Source organism: Coturnix japonica, chromosome 4, assembly GCF_001577835.2.
Source record: "Coturnix japonica isolate 7356 chromosome 4, Coturnix japonica 2.1, whole genome shotgun sequence".
Classification (NCBI taxonomy): Eukaryota; Metazoa; Chordata; class Aves; order Galliformes; family Phasianidae; genus Coturnix; species Coturnix japonica.
In genome coordinates, this window is record NC_029519.1 from 46672532 (window position 1) to 46694602 (window position 22071).

The window sequence follows — 22071 nt, forward strand, 5'->3', positions numbered from 1 at the left end:
TGGTTTCAAAATGGATTCCACTCCTTTGTTTTTGCCAAAGTAAAATGAACCCAGTGTTTCTTTCAATCCGTCTTGCAGTATTTATCAGCTCAATAAACATACCCTGGAAAACCAAAGAGAAACTATTGGTGTTCTTTAGCAGAGAGTGAAACAAAGCCAGACATTCTGAGAGTTTATGAGAGCATGTAAAAAGATCATTTCCTGAAAAATCCCTAGTTATAGTGGAAAGATCAAAATGGCCTGATTGAGAGATTGTGTTAGTCACAAAATATGATGCACATTGCATTTTGGAGCTATCATCTACTTAACACTTACTGTTGCTGTAATGAAAAAAAAAACAACAGCACATGTTGCTGCCTTATTGAATGTGGCAACAATAATGAAAAGTGTAGAGGAGGTGTAGTGACTAACAGTGTAGACGCTAGAAAAAGCCAGCTTTATGCCTTGGTGAGTGAAAATTCCCTTCCAGCAACCTCTGGATTGATTTAGACCCATGACTACAGACTCCTAGCACACTGACAGAATAATAAGCTGTACAACGTTCTACTTACATTAAAAACAAAATCAGCTCAGCTCCCGGCCTGATGTATCAGATGCATTTTATTTATTTATTTCTACATATTTATCTTTTCTTCCAGTTACTAAACTGGGAAACTCCACTAAACCTGCTAAAGCTCCCAGTTTATTTCCCAGGCCCATAAGAACTATCTCGCAGATGCTCAAGATGCAGTTATGTGTATATGTGACTAACCTATGTATAATATCATCTCCTCAGCACACATGGAAATAGTAGAAGTATAACAATGAGTAGGACAGGTCAGAAATTTTACATCAAAGCTCCTTCTCTCTCTCTCTCTCTATATATATATATATATATTATTCAAGACTGTTCATTTCATGTTTTAGTTGGAAATTCAATTATCTGTAAAAAGAAATACTAAAATATCCCCACCAAAAATAAAATAAAATAAAAACCTAAAAATAAAGAAGTGTGGGGTTATGATGATTAGTGAAAGCTGTGTTGGGTGTTCTATGCATTTCTCTTGCTCTGCAGACTGAGGCCCAGATACCCCCACGAAGCACCAGGTAGGTTAAAAAGAAAAGAGATTGTATTGTTGTCTGTGGTTGCTAAGTCGGGAGCCATAGTCTAGGGATGATAATATGGATATAAGGCATCTGTACATAAACTTTGACAATGATTTACTTATTTATTTTATCAATAAATTTCATATGTTAAGCTTTTAAGGTTCAGATATATTGTGTAGCCTTTTCAATGTTCATCTCTGTGATTTTGTGTGGCAAGTGTTACACACTGATTATAGACTTTTTACACTTTATTTTAGTTTTAGTTTTGTTTTCTCTAACTTCTGATAGTAGCTACTATCAAAAATTTAACATACTTGTTGCATTTTGAAATAATCATTGTTTTTTTTACTACAGTTGCTCAGGACATGGATGCCATTTTCTAAAGTTTTTCTATGTACATTTGCAAGCAGAGTGGTAAATCTTGCCTTCGTTATGAAGAAAAGAATGGGGATGGGAGTGAAATAGAGGATGAGAAGAAAGTGAAACTCAGCCAAGTCCCATTGGGATTTAATGGGCAGCTCATAAGACTTCATGTGCTAAAGGACTGATCGGCAAAAGCTATAGCAGTCTTCCTCAGCCAGCTCTGACAAAAGCATCCTTAGTCTGCATTTGAGCTAAGTTTGGTTCTCTGTTTTTATGTGGGAGAACAGAGTGTGCTATATTACAGGAGCTAAACCCTTGAACATTAAGTTGTCTGAGATGTATGCTGCTTTTTCACTTGTGATTTTAAGAGAACAATGGAAGTGCTGATTTTCACCTTTCTGTAATCTCAGTTTTACATTGAAGGAGAACCTCATCTTCAGGAATAGAGCACGGAATACAAAAGATTGTTCTTAATGTAAAAAACAGCTGGGGAAATTTTCTAGGAGATCTAATACAGTTACTCAAAGTGCAATGCTGAATAGCAGAGTGTATCTCCTTTTCTTTAATTCTGCTCAGTACTGTACATTTTTTACTTTCATTCCTTGTTTCCACAAATTCATCTGGGATGCTCGTTAATCTGGTATTCCTATTATCAGCATACTTTGAAAGAGACCAGATTTCCACCAGAAATCTTGACATATATGTAAATCTTCTTCCAGTTAGGAAAAGAAAAGATAATACACCACACGTTGGTGTCTATAGGTCAACCACAGGCTATATAAAATAAGGTTCCATGTAGTTAAAATAAATGAAAAAGAAAAATCATTAATCCGTTTAAAAATAATAACAATTAAAAAGCATTTGTTAATGAACAGTCCCTTCAAATCAGTTCTGTGACTTAATACTTTCTCTAAATGTATAGTGCTAAGTAACATAGTATATCCCTGTGCTGAGGAGTAGCTGCAGGCTACTTCAAAGGTACTTTGTTTTTATCACTGAAATGTCCACCTCTTCTTGCTAAATAGTTCCCTCTGGGAGGAGGATTGTGGAAAGCACTTTGTACTGGATCTTCTGCTGTTACAGTACTTTGCAGTTTTCTTCAGCGTGTGTGGCTCTGGGGAGTTACTGCACATCCTTTGTTTACCATGTTCCCCTGGGGTCTTTGAGGCCTCTTCCAAATCAATAGTACTCCTTCTTGACTGCAGCACCTAGCACCATTAAAGAGGGTGCACATATGTTTGCTTCTGGGTGTGAGGTACTGCCCAAATTTTGCAAAAATAGTCCCTTGTGTGCAGACACTGGAATAGCTCTAGTTAACTGCTTGAGGTGGAGCCCCCAAAGATAAATTGTAATGAACATATTTGAGTGAATTTCTAAAAGCTTGGTTATGTAACTAGAAAGCAGCTACCCGTGTTGAGCCCTCAGATGGTACCTCACTGGAGTTTGGTAAAATATCTATATCTCAGACAGAAATTCTGTGAGATTTTCTGTGCTGAACTGACAGCTGTTTTGATAAAGTCAAGAATTTTTGCTCTAAGAAGAAAAACATGTAGTTAGCAACTGTGATGTGGGTAATCACCTTGTTTTTGTAAATTACAGGGTCATTCCTGAGCCACTGAAGAGAGACAGCCATGAAAAGAGTCCAATGCAAAGAAGACGGTATCAGATGAAAACTTTCTGTGAAAGAAGTACAAATGCTTATTAGAGAAATAATGGTTAGAACTCATGTAGACTCTCCTCTCCACTTGCAGAAAACTCCATCAGAATCTGAAGTTATCCAAGAGAAGTTTTTATAGCCCTCATGAAAAAGGTGAGACAACTTTATAAGTGTCCAGCAGAGCCTTGCCCACTTTTTCTACTGCAGTGAAGTTGCAGTGAAACAGAAATGAGAGGAAGTATTGTTTAAATTATGTGATAAGAGTGGTGGGTCAGGACCTTGTTGGGAATGATGCCGTGACACCTGTGACCTTGTTCTTCCACTTGCCTTCCCTGGAAGACAGCAACTCTCCTTCACTCTCCTGTCAGCTTACTTTAATTTGTGGAATTAATGTCTTGCAAAATTGTGCAGTTGCCTGTGATAACCTGGGACTGACTCCAGTGCAGGGTCTTTTTGTCTGCATGTAGGAGGTTGTTTTCCCTGCAACATTGGGTCTGACCTAAAAACTTTCAGAGTATCTTTCTGAGAAAGTAAGCACACCCTGGGCTCAGCAGGATGTTGCTGAGATATCATGAAATCGTTGGTGTCCAACTACATGTGTTGTTTGATAAGATTGTATGTTTAGCATCTCAGACTAGAGGAGAAATGATTCTACTTACTGTGTATTTGCTAGCCCGTGGACAGTGCCTAAATGCTCATGCCTTTTACTCTATTTACATGATGAAGTGAGTGAGACTTTGAAACTTAACATGTCTTTTCTGCAAATCCTGAATTAATCTTTCTTTTCAGGTGTCAAATGTAGTTTTAAAAATTTATATGGATACTAAATATTTTTACAAGGATTTTCCAATTGTTATGCATTTCATTATTTTAAAATTGAGGTAGTGTTTTGTCATGTTTTTGTTGTTGTTATTTTTGTTTTTTAAAGCCATAGATTTATTTAATTTTTTAGTCTGCTTACTCTCTGTCTTTGCTCAGAGCATAGCACACATATAATTATTATTTGGTACCTATATGGTGTGAAAGTGTGTGATTGAATCTTTGATAAATATATTATTTATATAGTTATATGCACACATATGCAGTGTTAATATAGAAGTTCATGAATCCCTGCTATGACTGGGAGTAGGGAACCTTAGCTGCAGTGAAGAGAGTGTTGACATTGCAAGTAGTATTTATGGTCAGAGCTTCCTTCATTAGAACCTTCCAATCCAAAGAGGTAGACAGTCTGGTTGGCTTACATGCTGACAATGGAGTATCATCAAAATTATTAAAATTCCTCCGTAGTCAGCCAAGTGGATGTGCATTTCCACTTCCTCTACACCCCAGATTTTTCCTTTTTTCTTCAGTAGCCAGTCTGTCAGCAACACAGTCCAGCCACATCTGTACACAAAAAACATGCAAATTAACAACGATGCACACCTCAGCTGAGGTTTCCTCCCTCATACAACACTATTTAGTACAGAGTTTTTCTTAAGCAGTTCATTTGATGCTGGATGCCTGACCTCTGCTACCATAATAGCTGTTAATGGAAACTTCACCTCCTGCAAAGATAAGATGGATTTTTGGCAGCTGTGAGAGATTATGCAGAGTAGGAACAATCCTAGCTGGAATCAGAAGAAAAGAAAGCATATGTACCTTGAGAAACACGCAGCTGGTTTTCATTATCCACCAAGCCTATATTTATTACAGGACTAGCCAAGAGATAGAAATTGATAGATCTCTGTTCTCCAACCAAGGAGGCTGGTGTTGGCTTAATAAATCTTTTCTTTCTTCTTGGTTGTACGTGTACAAGTGACCAGATCTATTCCAAAATACAGGGAGTCTGTCTTGAAAACAACTTCTGAGAGTTGTTTCTTTTTACTGTGAATTTAGTTGATCATATTTCAAATGAGTTAATAATTTCTTTAAAATTTTTGTTACTAGAAACTCCTCCTAAGAATGTGCAAATGCTGAGAAATACCTCAGCATAGGAAAGAGTAATTAGAAATCTGAATTTGAAAACTTAATCATTAAAAGTGTAAAAAAAGGAAAACTGCTCTTGAAAAGAGTGTTTAGTTTAAAAAAAAAAAAAAAAAAGGAATAAAAAAAAAAAGAAAGAGAAAATAAGGAAGAAAAAGGGAAAAAATGTTTGCCAGTGAGAATGAGAATTGTTTTGTCTTCTATTGAAGTCTGGAAAACATGAGGCCTTGCTGAGCTGTCACTAAAGATAATTAGACAACATCTACTGACCAGAAAACATCCGGATATGTAACTGAAGGCACCATGACAGGAGACAAATGAATCAAGTAAACATTATGCCATTGCAATAATAATAATAAATCCATTTATTTGTAACTGAGTAAATGTGGAAATATGCTGCTGTAAACAAGTGTGGAGATTGGTTATGGGCTCTTCACATCTGAACTGAAAACTAAATTATACAAATCATGTAGGAAGGCCTTTGGAATTCTTTCACTCTGAATTTAACTTTTAAATTAAAGGAGTGGGAGACAGGAGCTGTCTTTTTAGCTCATCCAAGGAGGATGGAAGTTGAGAGTATTTAGGAGTTTCTGTTATACTTGTTTGGTCTGTTGCAGCTGCTCCTGGAGCACTTTGCTCGCTTGAGATCATAGCGGTCCATTCTGCAACTCCTCTGGAATAACTTCTAAACAATTTTGATGTGCCTTAAGCCTGCCATCAGTACAATCCTCTACTTTTGTCACTGGCTACTGAAGTTGTTGAAGTGCACGCTCCATTATGGTAGAATTTAAATAGTTATCACTGCTGGAGGTGCCAAAATTCAAATCAGAACTTCAGTGGTGGCTTAATATTGGCATGCTCTTCAAGTCCTGAATGATTGTAAGTTACATACATCCTCATCCACTGGAAACAAAGCACTGTATGTAGGTAGAATATAAGATGGTGTCAGGATGGAGCAGAATTTCCTTTTCTACAACTACAATTTAGTTTCTTTCTCTTCTTTAGGCATATTTAAGTATGGGGAGTAATAACTCATGAGTTAAATTGCTTCCACCTGTGTTCTACAAGACCAATGCCATGAAGAACTGTCCAAGTTAAGAAGTTTAGCCTTGTTCTCATAGAATTTAAACCTTTAAATTTTAAATAGTGAATAGGTCCATGTTAAAAACATTGCAAATGTCTAGATCTCATTAACAGATTATTTTAGTCATGCACCTCAATTGTTCATGTTTAACATGAGTATTAAGCAGAAGATGATCATAAATAGACACTTCTGAAATCACTGTGATGATTCTCCTGGACAATTTGTTTAACATTTTCACAACAAGTAGTTAAATGATGAACTACTTGGACACAGGTTTGCAAGGGCACCCTATTCCTATTAATACGTCTTACTGCCTCAGATCCATTTTTGAGGATCTGGACCACTGGTTCCTGAAGTTTTTGGGTCATAGCCTCATCAGAATTTTCAGGCAGAGATATGTGGAAGAAATTACACCTACTGGAACTGGAGCTACTTCAGAGAAGTAGCTGCACAAGGGATGACTGCTGGCACTTCATTTCAAATCGCTAAAAAAAGAAGGAAATTCTTAACAGACTTCAAAGATATGTGCATTTTAAAATTATTTTTAGATGGAACTCCATTTTGCTCTTTTGCACCCTTCTTAATCGTGGCTGGAATCTGAAGGAAGTAATTTTGTTTTCCAGTCTATGAAGGCAGCCAGTGTATTTTTAGAATACAAGATAAAAAGCTTCATGGTTTTTTAAGAAGTATGTCTTGCTGGGTCAGATGTGGAATAAACTGTTGCTCTGCAACTGAACTGAAATCATTTATGGAATAGACATTATTCTGTTGCTAAAAAGAACTTTTATTTTAAGTCAAAATATCTCTTCATTTACTTTTACAGTCTTTACTGGAAAACTTAGTTCAGCAGTTATTTCTAAGTCACTCTTATCACAATGTAAGAAGCAGTGTAGCTGGAGTTTTAGCATAAGAGAAAATTAGCCCACAGGAAATGCAACCCTTAATAAATTTTCAAACATTGAGTTGTAAGTGGTGTTTAACAGCTATATTTGCTTCCTAAGTATGACTCTTACCCTACAAGTAGTAACCCATAATATTGCACTGGTTTATATTTCACTTTACAGATTTTTTTAACCACCTAAACTGGATTTTTTTTTTTTAAAGCTCATTCTTTGATTCTTCTCTTGACTAAGAGAGACAGGCATCTCCTGGAAGCTGCATGATCTTAGCTCAGAAAACATTTTAAAATGGGATGAACTGCCACTGAACATTCCTCTTTCCATCCTGTTTTACCTGACGAAGTCTAGATCTAGAAACAAAAATGTGCAGCCATCCTTCAACATAAAGGCAGTGTGTTTACTGTCTCCTGCAGGGTTTTATTTCTAGAATAAAAGACACACACATGAGACACAAAAGATTCAGAAGTGACAGGTTTGACAGTTTTGACCTCAATTAGGGAGGTTCTTGACTGTGCTTTTGCTGGCATATAAAGTAGATAGCCCTATTAAGCAATTGGAATACCAGTAGTGTAAATGTATCCTAGAATCAGCTCTGTTAGGGTGACTATTAGCTGTACCAAAACTCAGAGAGTTTTTATGAGATGCAGAATCCTTAAGGCTTCTATATCAATCAGCTCTTCCATGTGGCTCGAAATTTAGAGGACACAGATGATGAAACAGAGAGATGTCTAAGACTTCTATGTGTCCAAAAATTTAAGCTGTTCTTTAGGTTGTCTCCATGAATTTAGCAGAAATCTACTCAGGTGTGGCTCACAGTCTGTTTTAGTGTCTCTAAACTAGCTGTTGTTTTGAGCAGCATGTTTGTCACATACTAAGTAAAAAGGGTACTTTCAGTTTCATATCATGCTCTAACTTATTTGTGACTGTACCTCAAAAATTTTGCTACTAAAATCGATGTTGCGAAAACATATCAGATTTCAGCCTGTGTTCCACTTCTGCAAAGCAAGTACAGGCCAAAAGACAGAGATTTAAAATATGTGTAAGATTACATTTGCATTTAGCTGCATTTATTTGCTATGACAACAGTGAAGAAGGAAGGTGGGAAATCTTTTCAGTTGCAAGAAAATGAACATCTCTGTACCCTTTAAGATCAATAGATTTTTCACCAAGGTAACTTTACATCTTTTGTGTGATGAAGGTATTTTTGTTAAAAGCAAATAAACAAACCACCAAAAACCAGTAAGTTATGAAACTGTGTTGGTATCATCTGATTTACTTTGCCTACGTACGTTGGATTTGCTCAGTGTGGCCGTACAAGTTAGGATCCATAGTTCTCATATTTACTGGATCTAAATATTGCAACACATTTAGACTCTAGCCACATCCTTTCTTTGAATATCACCCCAGGATATCTTCCACATGGACATTTATGACATCACTTGGTAGGGTTAAGATGTTTTTGGTTTTTTTTTTCCTGAATAAATCTTTAAATGTATTTATGGCCCTGCATCTGTGATTGCCTATGGGGATTATTTTTGGTCCAATTTGAGTTTTCAGGCATAATGAAATTTGCAGACTGGTCCATTATTTGTTGTTTTTGTCTGTTAGTGATGAAATTTCTCTGAGTAAGTCTATGTCATGATATGGCAATCCGTGTGTTAATGTCTTGAATGGAAACTAGGAAGAGAAACAAGCACCTTCATACTGCAATTATTTCAGCACACATTGGCTTTAAAGTTTTTGTTGTGTTATGTTTTAAATTTTAATTTTAAGTGCATCCACAAGTTTTTGTCTTAGCTTTTGTCTGGTTAAAAAAAAAAAAAAAAAAAAAAAAAAAAAAGAAATGTTATATTAAATTAAAAAAATAAATAAAAAAAAAAAATCACAGGAGGCTTCTTTCCAAGAAACAGAAGCAGTTTGCTTCAATTTAGCAATGGCAGTGTAATTGTAGACATGATAAAAAAAAAATCCATTAAGTAGCTTTTGAATAGTCTGTAAACAGCTTTTGTAAAAGGAGATGTCCATTTGGCAGGGATCATCCCATTAATAAGAGATTTCTACAATGCTGTATAAGTTCTCCTGCTCCTTTCCCCTTTCCCATTTTATTGCTGTTCATATTTGGGCTGTAGAATTTGGAAGAAGAGCATCATTTTTCTTCAACTTGACGCTTTTATTTCTTTACAAGCTGAAGTTTATCAGTGAAGGCAAAGTAGACTAGGCAAGATGGGAAGTCATGAAAGTCAAGCTGAAGGAACTTTCCCAATCAACACAGGGATTTTTGGGAATGTCAGTAGTAGGAATTCCTGTTGAAGCCTTGGGCATTGTTCCAAGGAGATTGTCTGACTGCGTACATTCATCCTGCTCTGCACTTATTTAACTACAGTCTCCGTAATTGTTTGTATTACTGTTTTGTAGGCACAGCTTTCTCACAGCGTTCTACTTCTCTGTTTTGCCTGGCCACCTGATTTCCAAAGTACTGATACTGAGAATCACATTCCTAACAAAGCAGTGCAACTGAGATGAGAATCTCACCATGTATATTTTTGAATGGTGTACATTACCCTAAAGTTATGGTCAAGAAAAAACACAAATCTGACAAATTTGAAGATGGTATTAAATATGAGTATGTGGTATCAATAATGTCAGAGTAGTGAAGATGCCGTGAGAGCCACTGAGAGATTACTTGTAAAGGTATTAAGTTATTACCGACTATCTGAACTGAGGTACTTGTAAAAAATGACTACGTTGTTCATTTTATATAGCTAATCTGTAGTAAATATTTTCAGCTGCAGTTTAAAGCTTACATTCTTTGAATACACAGCTTGGTGCTTATTGTAAATTTTAGACACTAAGAGAAAACTTTTGCAGGGTTAGAATTATATCATTTTATGTTTGAAGCCTTCTGAAGTGGAAGCAAGCAGAGGTATGATTCTTGATATTGCATGTGTGTAAAATGAGTTCTTAGTACTCAGGTTTTCAGTCCATTAATTTGATGTAATGTAAGCCCATTATTTAATGCTAAATATAATACTTTACCATTCACTTTGGAAACAAGCTGCTCAGCAGTAAAATGAGCTTTAGTTGAATTTATGAAGTAGAGAGCTTTTTTTCTAATAGTTGTAGTGGGTCAAAAGAGGAGCAATTATTTGAAGCAGTGACCCTGCAACTTTAGTCCTAGAAATGCCACTGTATTTAAATATCAGATGAAAGTATATGTAGAATGGAAATAAAACGAACCTAGATTAGATTACATGTTCAGTAGTCTTCCCAAATGAAAATAAAAAATTGGAAGGATAGTAGAGAAAAATCCAAGCAACAAATGCAAGAAAGCAATTGAGCATGTATTAAATGGGTATCGAAAATAGATAATAAATACACAGTTTAGGAAACAGAAAACCACACTGATTGTGCTTTTTTTTTTTTTTTTAATATTTGTCAAAATGTTTGTCTGGAAAGATTTCCTAAAGACAAAGTAACAACTGAGGCAGATCTTGAGAACAATTTGAATGTGACAACTAAAAATTTTATATATCTTCCTATGAACATTGAGATGCTTTCACAATTCAAGAGACAGAGAGTGTGTTGGGAAAATGAGTGGAGACACGAAGAAGGCACATCTTCAGATGTGGCTCCCCTGTGCTTCACCAGATCTGTATTAATTCACTCTAGCTGAAAATCCACTTCCTGGTGCTTTAAAGCTTGCAGGAAGTTATTTGTGTACAAAACAGAGTTAATGTTTGTGAAGTGCTTTAAGAGACTGAGAACAAAGTAATATTACTCATGAGTCTCACTCAAAATATAGGGTTAGAGCAGCACTTTCATGACAGTGCTCCCTGTGAAAAATGATTCCCTCAGCCTCTGTGGAATGGAGCTACCTCAAGATGAAAGAAAACTGAAATACTATTACATCACAGATTTGAATTTTATTAAGCTCTGTAAACAACACTAGCCCACTGGGCCACAGTATGCTGATTGCTTTTGCTTTCTATTTTTCTTCTTTATATAAGAATACAAATATGAATAAGAAAATCCCTCTCTGAGTTAATTAACTAATTCCTCTGTGAACGACATTGATCTTTATGGTTGCTTCCATTGCATGTTTCAAAGCACAGGTTTTTTTGTGAACTTTAGTCTTGTAAGCATCTTTCAGAAACAAATACAGACAGTAAATAAAATCAGTGGTGATTAAAAAAGTAGAAATAATATGATTGAAAATAATTATTAGAACATATGCAAGGTGAAGAAAAAGGAACAAGAACTCCTGTTTAAAAGAGGGGAAAAAAAAAAAAAACAAACAACAAACACAACTCAAACTTGCTAGATATTCTATCTCCAAATCTGTAGAATCTTCATTTTCATGTTATAATGATGGTAAAGTTGAAAATACTTTCTCTTGTAATTGGCACTAGCTGGTGAGAACAATGATCTAAGGTTTTATATGTACATCTAGTTCTAGGAGAAAAAGAAAAAAAAAAAAAGAAAGAAACGTGTCCAGTATTATTTCTATTAAAAAATCTCTACTCTTTCAGTTTGAGCACTTCAATGAATTACTGTAGAGTGCACTACAGAGAAAGTGCTGTGTGTATGACTTTTATTATTATTATTATTATTTATTTTTTAGGGATAGCATGGATTTAACTGAAAAATAAAGCTGAATTTCATCTACTTTTGAGAGATAATGGTGTAATTACCTGAGTCTTGCAGCTGGCCGATGCTTTCCATGCAAATGTGAAGTGCTTTCATGAAGATTTTGTGCTGTGACCCCCTGTTTTCAAGCAAAATCCTTGCTGTAATTGGCAGCCTAAAAGGGAGTTAAGAAGAACTGTGTAGGACAGCAAGCCTCCTGAGTGGGCAAATTTAAAGTGATGGCATATTTACTTTGAAGAACACCATTACAAATTTGACCTCCCCTTATACTGTGTTTAATATTAGGGGAAAAAATAAAGTACATTTATAACAAAAGAATAAATAGCCACATATCTATCTTACAAAATGTCTAATGATTCCATTTTGGAAGAAACAGAGTGAGTCCTGTCTAACTTGTGGTAGTGAAACATAGTGTTAGATGCAGATATTATATAAAGCTTGAAAAAAAGATCAATAAGGGAGCGGTGCATGTCCAGCAGATTTTAAATAAGTTATTATCAGTTTATTGACTACTGGAGTTTCTTCCATATAATTCTTCATTAAATGTAATGTTTTACAAGGAAGTTTGTTTTATGTCAATATGAAGATCCACATTTTAAAATCTTCAGTAATGTTTCTTTGACCATGTCATAGATCTGGATGATTGTATGTGATGAAATGAGATAAAACAGGAAAACAATGCCAAAAGAAAAATTGTTCAGCTTAAAATAGTTGAACTGAAAAATAAATAAAATTAAGTGCTGAAAGACTGATGTGTGTTCAATTTGTAGATTTCATGAGGAATAAGTATCTGTACAAATCTTTTTGCTTTTATAATTATCAAGTTGGAAGTATTCCAGATCACTTTCCATTATACATGAAGTTGATTGTGTTTCTAAAGCACTTAGCTATTATTTGTAGAAAAGAGGAACAATAAAAGTTTCACCTAAAAATCAAAACATTGGGTTGCAGAGCAGCTGGCACACAAAAGTAATTAAAATATAAATAAAATAAGAAGCTTTTTATTTATTTATTTATTTTCCATTTAGGTTCTTGAGAAGATGACCATCTTCTGGAAGGCCACCGGGAAAGGCTGAGTTACTTTCTTTTAACTTACCTCTAAGAAGTTAACAAAATTATAGTATGTAAGGATGGAAGATGTGGATAGAGTGGGATTACTGGTTCACAGTGAAACAAAATGATCCAGGGAATGGAACACCTCCCCTATGAGGACAGGCTGAGAGAAGGTGCCAGGGAGACCTGAGAGCAGTCTTTCAGTATCTAAAGAGAGGCTATATGAAAGAAGGGGACACAATCTTTAGCAGGGACTGCTGTGATAAGACGAGGGGAAACAGTTTCAAACAAAAGAGGGGAAATTTAGATTGTATATAAGTAAGAAGTATTTTATGATAAGAGTGGTGAGGCACTGGCACCAGAGAAGTGTTGGATGTTGCATCCCTGGAGACATTCAAGGTCAGGCTGGACAGGGCTCTGCACATCTGATGTAGCTGTAGGTGTCCCTGTTTCTTTCAGGAATTTGGACTAGATGATCTTTAAGGATCGCTTCCAACACAAACAATTCTGGGATTTTATGAATTATAACTGAACTTTAAAAATATTTAAAAAATCATGAGTCTAAATAGTTGCATCTTATGTTAAATCTCTACCTTAGTTACATCCATGCAAAAAACATTGAGATGAAAAAACGTTAATCTCAAATTTATAATCTTGCAAAATCATACACCTCACTGAAATTATCATAAAGCCACATGTGTAATATTATCTCAGTTTGTGTGTATGAGAGATGGTTCTCATGCACAGCTAGGTAAATGCAGTTAGTAAACAAGAAAAAAATAAGAAATGTTCATATAATTTTAAATTTGTTAATAAGCTCTTTTATTTTCTTTGGAAAAAAATACTCTCTGTTTCATACAGTGAAGAGGTCTTCCCAAAAAACAGATAATTGAAAGGAACAGACCCATCCATCTAACACTAAAACTAGTTTGTTAAGAAAAGCTTTACTGTGAAACAAGTGATAAGTATTTGTGTTTTAAGGGAGACTTGGTGTTGTAAAGATTCCAAAGGGATATGTATTTCTTCTCAAAACAGCATAGAAACCTCTTAAACAGAAGGCTAAATAAAAGGCTAAAAATTGAAGGCTAGAAGATAAAAATCTTATTTTGTTAGTAATCATTGCCACCTAAAAGAAGTTCACTGGTTTATGGTGTAAAAATCAATTGTAAAAGAAAGGGATTTGAATAGTTATGTCTTGTTATGTCAGCCCAAGTTCAAGCCTGTAGTAATCTAAAAATAAACTTTTTTTTTGGGCATGCTGAATAGTGTTACTGGCAGTAAAATGAAGAGCCAAAACCAACATGGCAAATTAGTTCATGTCAAGGGCCAAGAAGATTTATTTCCTTATATGCTGTTAATCTATCACGCTTAGATATCCATTCCTAACCTGTAACTTATTGAGTCACTTGCCAAAAAGTGAGACTTAAACTTTTGTATCTATGCCTACCTTATGCTTTTATAAAATATAACATATAGCCTGCAGAGAAATATTTTGTGGTGTACATACATACCCCTTTCTAATGCAATTACATTACACATAAATACATACCCCATAGACAAATGTAATACACCATGATATTCAAGACACAATATGTTCTGTGAGTCCCATTTCATAAGATCTGAACTTTAATCATACAAGGCCTTCTAATCCTACAGCTGTAATGGAAGTTCAGAGTTGAGCCTGGGTGCTACATCAAACAAAGATGAGCTAACTCAAAATACAGAAGAAAAGCCCATGCCAGAACAATTTTTCTTGACTATAAAGTAGTCATAAAGATTAAAAGCATTTAAAAAAAAAAAAAGAAGAAGAAGAAGAAGAAGAAATATTAAAAGGCTGTACTTTACCATTGGGCACAAACTGAGAACTGAGTAAAACATTTATTTTACAGGGCTCTCATCTCTAGAGCATTTTTAACTGGTAAATAGATCTCAGCAAAGAAAACTGCTTTTCTAAGTAGGTTAAAATTTGTGGGTAAATGAGAAAACTTCAAGTTAATACCTCCTGCCTTTTCTTCTCCTTCCTCTTCCTTAGAGTCTGAGCTTGGCAGATGTCATGTCTGTCTGGCTCATGAGCTGATTTATCTAAATGTTGTATTAGCCAGCCAACTGAGTATATATTAATCCTGGCCTAGTTTTTAATTAGTTAAAGAGAAGAAATTGTGAGTATGGAAAGTATTAAATTAGAAAATATGGGAAAAACTAGAAGTATTGGAAAAAGTGTGCTGACAGAGAACATAAGGTCAGGCACTGAGAACTATTACACACAAAAGCATAGTAAATTGGGGCTCATTGTGGAATTACTTTCTTTATTATGGAAATGTGAACTTTTGACATTTTACATGAAATTCCAGTATTTATAGACATTTGCTTGCATAAATAAACTTGCTCACACATGCCTGTGTACTTAAAATAGCTGCAGCATAGGTTATTACTTACCTGATAACAAGATAATTATTAGTTTCCAAGTTTCCTTTCATAGACCAGCCTGTCTCCAGCAAGGAGACTGAGTTGTCAAAACATCATAGAAAAATAAAGATTAGTGTAGTTTTACTCCCATCTTCCACTGCCCACTGGGATCAACCCTTTTAGTTTTCTATGCCTTGATGTTAGGCTGTCTGGTGCTGCCTTCCCCCTTCTTCTCCTCCCACTTTCTGTGCACTCAGCCTCCTTCTGCCTTCAGCAGTCATCACAGCTCTCTACATTGAACTGATTTATTGACCCATAAGTGGAAGGAGGGGAAGGGAAGAACATATAGGAGGTGGGGTGGTGGGAAGAAGAGCATCCTATTGAGAGAATCCCATGGCTGCGAATGGTGGAATCTGCTGCAGCCCTTTGCTCTCACCAGCTTTTGCATACTGCCTGGAGCCAGATGTTTTATACATAAACTTGTACATTATCTGAGATTTATCTACACAGTATTTTTATCCAAGGGATACTGGTTTATCTGAGGGTGGGTGATTTATAGAAAACAGGGTGATTCATCTTTTATCGGTTACAACCAGTCCAAAAAACTTGCTGCATAAAATCAGACTAGAAGATAATAACGGTTTAGATGCTTCTACTGTAAAAATCTATAATGTGTTGGATTCAGTACCTTTTCAGCTAGAAGATGATCATTTATAACATTCAGAAACTCTCTAATGTTTTGCCATTGGCTGCTTGTGACCTTTAACATATGTCAAGCATATGGTGAATTTCTGAATTAATAAATTGTAGAAGCAAGGCACTGTATTCCTATTATCTAGTTTAACTCCCACTTTTAGCACGAGACCACTGCATATGTGTTGTTCTCTTTCCATTTAACTTATTAAGAATATTAAATCTTCCTTTGTTGATTTGTTGATATATTCTCTTTGTTTCTTCAGGAGCGCTTGATCTGGTAACAATAAGAAAGCTGAAAGCAGGAAACGGTGCTCTGTATTCAAAGAACATAGAAATCTCTTGTACTTCTTAGCAGTTTGATATTACAAGGCTTGCAGAATACTTGCTTTATGCATGTAGTCATTGGAAGGTAAAAATTTTGTTTAATATTATTGTCTTTTTCACACAATGTGCTATACTAGATCATTGCCATCAAATGTTTCCACTAACACTGGGTGACTTGAGATATATCAGACCTGACTGAGATTGTGCTTCAGCACTTTGTCTGGAGCTGTAAATGTTCATCTCTGAGAGCAGGCTCTGGAAGAGCCAATGCATGCACTCAGCAGAGAGACACTGACAGTTACAAAACGTGGGGAAAAAAAAAAAAAAGAAGAAGAAGAAGAATGCAAAAAACAGTTGTATTTAATAGTTTCAGTGGGACAAACAGTGTCAAGACATGCTCAAACTCATCCTCTTGTCCCTTATGTACAATAGGTATCTACTAATTCACCAACTCTGTTTCTCAGTGTATTTTTTCTTCTTATGCTCTGTCTGCAAAGATATTGTTGATCTGCTAATTTATTTATTAATTTCCTTATGAATTTAGTCTTTTGCCAAAAATTGCTCACAAATGAGGGTAGTCAAGAGTATTTTCACATCTCTCTTAAGTACTCTGCATGTGTTCTACTTTAAAAAAAAAAAAAACCAACAAAAAAAACCCCTTTATTTTATGAGGATTTTTTAGAAAACCACAGAGCTGTGAAACTTACCAGTATTTACAGAAAGTATCTATTTTTTATGACTGGGAGTGAGAGGAGAAAGAAGAAAAAATGATAAGGGAAGGTGAGGAAGTCTGAATATTATAGATAAAATGAAACCATTGACTCTTTTCTAATAATGTTAGGAGAAGGAGACAGAGATATGCTAATGAGGTGTTTCCCAGGTTTCAGTGAAGTAAAATTACTTTAAAATATTCTTATCAAAGTACTGCCAGAGAAATTGTTGTGTGGGCTCCCATCGGTTTTCCCTAATTTGAATGAACACCTTTAATTTCACTGAGGCACTGAAGTCAAGAAAAAAAATTCAGCCCACATTTTCTGACAAATAACAAATAGAAAGGATTCCAGGAATGTTAATCAAACCAACAGGTGTGTCCTGTGTGGAGGAATATACAAAGCTCCTTTAGAAACACTCATAAATAAATAAATTTAAATAAAGGGTTAGCCTTTGGTTTGAGATGTACATACAACGAGATATCCTGGATATGTTTGATTTGCACCAATAAGATAGCAGGCATGAATACCATTTTAACATGAGTTTGAATTCTAATTTTACTGTGTGAGAAAGGGTATCCAGTATTCTGTCCTCCACTGTGAAAGTGCAAATTACTTTTGAAAGAAAGTCCAGGAAAAAAAATGTAATTCTTCTCAGGAAAATTTTAGGAAATTTTGTAGAAATGTAATTTGCTGTAATTTTTCTCACAACACACTTGTATGTTCAAGTTAATGACACTGCTGTGGCAATCAAATATTCTGTCTGACAGGCAAGGAAATATTTTGAAGTTTTCAGAAGCTTTCCTTGTACAACAAAGCTTTACATTAGTATTAAGCACTTTGTCACTAGAAGCAGGAGCTAAAAACTTTGGTGACTGCATGTCTTGTAGTTTGCAATTGAGTCACGAGGCACCTAAAAATGGAATGGTCTGAACTTCAGTTGAGTGAAATATGAATCTGTAGAAACTCCAAAAGCTAGTTCCCAGAACAATTAGGTACAAGTGTGGAACATGGGTTTGCATATTTTAGCCAAATATGCTCCAGAAAAGGAGAATTTCTGTCACCCTTTCTGATGGCTAACAGTTTTTAAAGTAATTGCAGTCTGCTCATCTAGAGACAGAAGAGAGGGATTTTAGTGACTCCAGTGGAATCATCCCACATGTGGTGGAAATGAGATCACATTCTGGGCCTCCTTCTATAGCTCTGGTGAGATATGGGATTGCAAAACTTACACAAGAGACTGTGCCAGCTCAAGAAAGCTGCTGTTGTTTTTTTTGGTTTTTTTTTTTCCTTAAAAAATTAAAATTAAAATAATAATAATAATAATAATAATAATAATAATAATAATAATAATAATAATAATAATAATAATAATAATAATAAAAGGTTAGAATTTGTTAATGCCAGGCCATGGGCCTTCATAATCTGCAGGCAAACCTGGCATGCTTGGATGCTGAGAGTGATCATTTTGGCTACGCACACCAATGTGAACTCCACACACTAGAGACACAAAGGCAGATTGAAAGATAAGTGTTATTTCTCTTTGGAAGGACTGAGAATATCTTGATGTTTGTTCTCCTACAATCAATAAGCAGTGCCATTTCCCTTACTATTTGTATACCAATTTCTATACATTGTCTATGGAAGTCTATGTATAGTTTTCTTTTTACAATTGGTATAACATACTTAAAGTTCATTTGGCACATTTGTAGCCTAAAATGACATTTTTAAGGTATGTAATAAAGCAGATGTGGGCTGGAGCCTTAGTTTATGGGGAAAAAAATTGCTCTTTGGAATTTAAAAAGGTGAAAACCTATGGGGTGTCAGATCTGAAGCCACAAGCAAGGACATTCTAATTCATCGGAGGTCATTTTTTCAATCCAGAATTCACTATTTTACATTATGAACTGAAAACTACACTCCATGTATATTTACTGTGGCCTAAAAAAATTTTTTTAATAACTGTGCGAGACCTCTACTTATCTTTTTTTGTTAGATCATAAAGGCCTGATTCTGTCCCATAACCACTTTGGAAGGGATGAAATTAAATCAGTGGGACTGCTCATGGGAAAAGCTGCACATAACGTAAAGACAGACCTGGTCTCCACAGTATGTAACCACCGATGGCAGCAGTCATGGGACAGTTCCAGAAATAACAGTGGCAGCCATTTACATAAGTGGAAAATTGTCCTCCATTTTTACAATTTCTGTCCCTCAGATGTCTGCATTTAATAATCACATTCTAGCATTCTCATTATTGCTTGTGAAAATAGTACAACTTTCTGGTCTGTTGAGAATGCAAGTAGGGTAATTACTTAGATAAAGAAATCTTGACATTTTGCTGGGACAAACTGTCTTTTGACAGAAACAGAAAAGGCAGGAAATCCTCACTTCTGACAAACCCAAGGAAAACGTGAGATTTCACCAGTTTCTCTAAAAATTATATATATATAAATTTCTTCAGCCTTGCTGTAATTGACACCAAATGTTCTTGGCAGGAACTGCCTTCCAGTTGGTTACTGCATCTCTACCATACAAATCTGAAACTGCACATCTCTCAAACTGCGCTTTCGTATGAGTAAATCAATTTGGAAAACAGCTTTAATTTTATTTTCAAAAGCAGCTGATGCATGTCATTTTTCTCTTGTATCTATTTCATGAAGAAAGGATAGGGTTACAAAATAGAATACACTTCCAAGGAAGACAGAAGAAAAATTGTTTGTTACAATTATTTATAAGGGTTGAAATATCATATATGTGTGTGTATATATATGTGTGTGTGCGTGTGTGTGTGAATACAAAGTGTTTTTGAAGTCTGAATAACATCTTAGTTTATCATAAAGAGCAAGCAATTGTTTCCCACTGAAGGAGAAGTTGTTGTCTGTCCTGTTCACTGCGTAAGGTATACTATCAAGTGTGCTATAATGTCTACAATTACTAATGGCTTCCTTTGGATTTTCCATGGTTTTGTTTCTTTTTATGTGAGAAATATTTGACACAATGCTACTAAGCTGATAAAAATCTTTAAGTCTCTTGTACTGCTTATTAACGTATGCATAGCTGATTATGGAGGATATGGTGTGAAATAACCTTATGATGTGTTCCCCCCAACCCTGGTCTGTTTGAAACATACCTGACATGCTGCAGGAGTTTTTGGGTTAATTGATTACTGGCTACTATTAAAACATGCACTGTGTGTTGAATAATTTTCTGCTTGACTGAATCCATTACTGCACAAGGCATATTACAGATCTTATTCATGTCCTGTGATGATACAGATATATGTTTTCCATAAGGAACTCTGTAATCTCTAAAGTAATTGGAAATAATGTGACCTAGTTATTGAATATTAATATCATTACTGAACTAGTTTGTCTTTATTTTGCACTTAAGTTTATGCATCTATCAACATTATGAATTAGCTTATTGAAAGAATTACTAGCTTTTACAAAATGAATATTTTTATACTGATATAATTTTTCACAGCTTGGGTTCTTTCTAGAATTTGTAATTTTAACAGCTTCCTATACTGTATCACAACTAGTTTAAATATGAAATTTCAATTTAATCCATGTCTTCTGCGTTGTCATGAAATCAAGCTAAAAAATACTGAAATGATTGAGATAGTGTAGTTTTTTAATATTCCAAGTATGAGCTTTTATGCATTAAAGAAATATTTTTTTTTTTCAGTTAGTTTTCCTTAAACTTGTTTGGATTTCAAACTTACATGGCTAATTCAGCTTTATAGTTTCAATAACACTCGATCAAACAAAATTTGTGATTATCTTCTAGTAACCAATTATAAAATATGTTTGCTACCCTGGACCAGTGAAGTTACTGCCAGTAGAGTGATTAAAAGAAGTTAGAAACAACACGCCTAAACTGATGCATTTGTACTATTATTGAGTTAAGTTACATGCAAAATGGGATTCCTTTTCCTCCTACAATATTTTTTTCATGCGCATGAAATTGTCTTCTCAGGAAACACACTTGACTTCTCATTTATCAAATTTCCCAGAAAGTCCTTTGGGGTCTTTCATTCAGCTCTCTTGAAAATGGCGAGCTTCTCAAACAACTTAAACTTCTCAAAACCATCTCATCATCCCTTTCATATTTCTGTTACCATGATAGCTATAAAAAAAAACAGAGTGAGTAAATAGCAGCAGTTTTATGGCTATAATTACTACCTACCAGGCTGTTCATGATAAATTTGTTGTTTTATTGCTCTCTTCTTGTGCTTATTGAAGACACCTTTTTCGCTGTGGTAAGTTCTCTTTCTGGCAAATGCTGGGAGCTTTTCTGGCATTCATTCAAAAATCCAGAACTTTGTTTATTTCTCCATTCTATGAAAAAAGTATACTTTAAGGGTTTCTGGGAGTTTCTAGGGAATTGAATTTATTTTCTCAGAACCTTTTCCTTCTTCTTTATTCTTAGTAACAATATCATTATTACTCTCCAGTTTTGCTCTTGGGTATTTCAGTTAAGGCTGACAGGTCAACCTGGCTCTGTATTTAAGATATTGAGTGAGAAGCCTCAGCCATGTGCTAGAAGTGTATTCTACTTTACATTTGTTCCCTAGAAAAATTAGTAGAACATAAAATGAAGGACCTTTTTCATGTTAAAAATTATGTAAGTATATTAAAAAGCACAATTTGGATCTTTTTGCTATAATAATAGTTTTAAGCACTGAAGAGAGGGCAAAATGGTCAAATTTACAATCTCCATACAGCTATCTTTTAAATACAATAGCCAAACGCTCCAAATAACAGACTGGTTTTATAAAAGGACTCTAGCAGAACATAAAGATCAACACATTAAGCTACTCTGAGTTCTGGAGGAAAAAAATTATATTTTATGGATGTACAGTCAGAGTTCTATTCTGGTTTGCATTATTTCACAATTTTAATGAAAGCAAGAGCAATTCATTAGATCCAGGTAGTAGTTAATCTGCAAGCAAAGCTTTATCTTGTAAATTTGCTACTCACGTAAAATTCAGAACAGCATTTAATTGTTGTATATTTTTTGGTAAGCATACATTATCTTCCATATTCCCCTACCTAAGTGGAGATTCTCTTGAGCAAGCTGCATGATATGGCATAAAATGCCTCTTGACCTGCCCTGAGTTGCAGAGAACAAAAAACTGAGAGCTCAGAAGGCAGAAATCTTTCAAAATTTCACATTGTT

At 35.0% G+C, this 22071-nt stretch overlaps 1 long non-coding RNA gene across 5 annotated transcripts in view; it reads left to right on the forward strand.

Annotated features, from left to right (window-relative positions):
- The window catches only part of LOC107313578, a 108629-nt gene that overhangs the window by 38598 nt on the left and 47960 nt on the right, over positions 1–22071 (forward strand). For 3 of the 5 annotated variants that reach the window (XR_004307113.1, XR_004307114.1, XR_004307117.1), the window contains exons 4-7: positions 1441–3108; positions 3201–3259; positions 12727–12774; positions 16117–16262. This is a non-coding gene — a long non-coding RNA (uncharacterized LOC107313578). Of the gene's footprint in view, positions 1–1440; positions 3260–12726; positions 12775–16116; positions 16263–22071 lie in introns of all 5 variants that reach the window. The other 2 variants (XR_004307116.1, XR_004307115.1) reach the window with 2 other exon arrangements.